The following is a 2,582-nucleotide window of genomic DNA, read 5'->3' as shown; positions in this document are numbered from 1 at the left end:
CTGTTTTACGAAAACTGGACAGTGCTGAGAAATGCGTAGGTACTCGATCGAGTAGCCTTGGTACTCGATCGAGTAGGGGGTATTCGATCGAGTACGCCAGTTACTCGATCGAGTGTCCCTGGTAATTTGTTTTACGTGCTTCTGATCTTCACCTACTCGATCGAGTAAGTCCCTTACTCGATCGAGTGGCCTGTACTCGATCTAGTGACTCCTATTGTGGGTCATATGCTTATCTTTTGACTTCGTTGCATATTATGTTTAATTCAAAGGCGTTATTTTGCTTCTTTATGCATTGTTTTACATGTATGTTGGTCTTGACGCGTAAGTTACCCAATTTTGTGGTGTAAAGAGTGGCACCTATGATGAGTATGAGTTCGGTGGGGAGGACATGATTTATATGTGTTGGGATTGGTAAGACTTAATTGAGGCATAGAGCATGTTGTGTGAGACGAGATGAGTGACATGATTGTATGTTGAGTAATGAAAATGTAAGTGAATGTGGGCAAGGCATGATGTAAGTTTAAGGAACGTGAGAATGAAAAGATTGAAAGAAAGGATATGGATAGTAGTAACCTGAGATGTATAATAAATTATGGAGGGAGATGGCTAGAAACAGTGTTGAGTAAGAACATATGTAATGAAAGGTCGTTTGGAAATAGTGGTATATAGCGAACTTAATGGGACATGTCGCGACGTGGATTTGCAGGTAGTGACTGAGTTTGGAAATTTGTGTTATCGAGAGACGAAACTACTGTGTGATTTCCTTGGGTAATTAACGGTATTAAATGAATTCTGATTTCTAGAGATGAAAAAAGGGAGATGCAATTGTTTGAGCATTAAACGTTGATTCTATGGATAGATTAGTGGCAAGTGTTGGTGATAGCATAATAAGAGAAGATCCATGGTAAGAAAGAGTGAGATGATGTCGGTAGAAAATAATGGAATTTGAGTTTTGGAGCAACGAAGGGGTAACTGGATTTCTAAAGAGTTAGCTAGAAGGAACAAGGAGTTGAACTATTAATTGGTATTATTGAGTGTAAAGAGAAAAGAAGGATAAAAGTAAGCTGAGGAAAATATTCACCGGAGTTATGTGATATAAAGGTAAGGAATCATTGAAATGTGTGATAGCGTCACGAGGATGTTAGCTAAAGGTTATATAGGAGTTTCAGGACAACATGATTGATAATGAGTTTCGAGGAATTAAGGGAGCAAGAAGTTGGTGGAGTATTGGCACGATACGAGGTATTTGGTGGAGAGTTGGATGACAACACAAATAAGATAGTATTGGGAATTATGTTGAGGTAATTTTGTGGATGGGTTTGATGTTCGTTATTTGGAATGATAACCAAAGATAGGAGAAAAACCGTGTTATTTTGATATGAGTGTAAGAGGTTTGATATACGAGCAGTGGTGGTATTGTGGTGTTGTCACTAGTGGTTAAGAGTGATGGTATATTAGAAAGGTAGCAATTCTAAAGAGTTTGATTTGGTAGGGACCTGATTGTTGTGTATGATTGTGAGAGGGTATAAAATGTGGTTAGATGAGGCGGATGCTAATAGTTGAATAGTAAAGGTATGGTTATATTTGGCAGGAAGTGATGGTTGTGCGAATGGGGGAATATGTTATGAGGGGCATATGAGTTAAACTCGGGCGACAGGTAACCTTTATCGAGTGGTAACTTACGTGGTCAGGATTGACTAGTTGGTTGTGATTACGGGTCTATGATATGTGTAAATGTTTGTGTGAGGTTCTGACCTCACAAGAAGTGGTATGGTGTGATAATTATAAAGTTGTTTTATGAATGTTCTGTAATATATATGTTGGACACGGTAATTTAATTGAATGATATCCAAAAAGGTAATAATTTGATTAATTTGACATGGCTAGTTATAATTTTATGTGTATTAATAAAACATGTGTATTCCGTGAAATGGTAGAGATGATGTTCATGAGATGCTTATCTGTTTATTCATATAATATGTTGCGTTGTGATTAAGTAAAGTGGATTTGAGTAAGTTTTCTTGTCCGAAAGGTTATTTCCGAGTCAGTATTTATGGAATTGTATGTAGTTGTGATGTCTATCGATGTGGTGGTGGTGCCTCAGGTGGTGATCCAGGCACGATATTTAGTGTTGTGATGCGGGTATTTTCGCACTACGGTGTGGTTGTTGGTGGCGGTATTGTGATGCCGTCACCGGTTGTGGAGGAGTAGGCGGGATGATTATGATTCGAGTTTCGAAAGTACATACCAGTTATACATAGTTAGTTGTTTTGTTTGATGTTGCTCCCTGCGAGTTTCGATTTACGAGATAGACAGTTGTCTTGTTTATCGATGTTTTCTTTACCAGGTTAAGTTGGGAATGAGGGTATAGTATGATATGAAATAGAGTCGTATATGTTTTCGTTGTTGTCATGCTATAGTGATGTTCTATTGATGGGACACGGTTGTGAGAGGTTGTTACAGTAATTTTGATCTTGTTCTAAATAAGGCTTTAGTGGACATGATAATGGCAAGTGATTCGTAGAACATGTGTGGTAATGATCTGATATATGCAGGTGGTTCATAATCCTTTGTTGAGACAG

This window comes from Silene latifolia, chromosome 3, assembly GCF_048544455.1.
Source record: "Silene latifolia isolate original U9 population chromosome 3, ASM4854445v1, whole genome shotgun sequence".
In the NCBI taxonomy this organism is placed as follows: Eukaryota; Viridiplantae; Streptophyta; class Magnoliopsida; order Caryophyllales; family Caryophyllaceae; genus Silene; species Silene latifolia.
The sequence above is the reverse complement of the archived record's forward strand: the minus strand, read 5'-3'. Positions refer to the sequence as shown.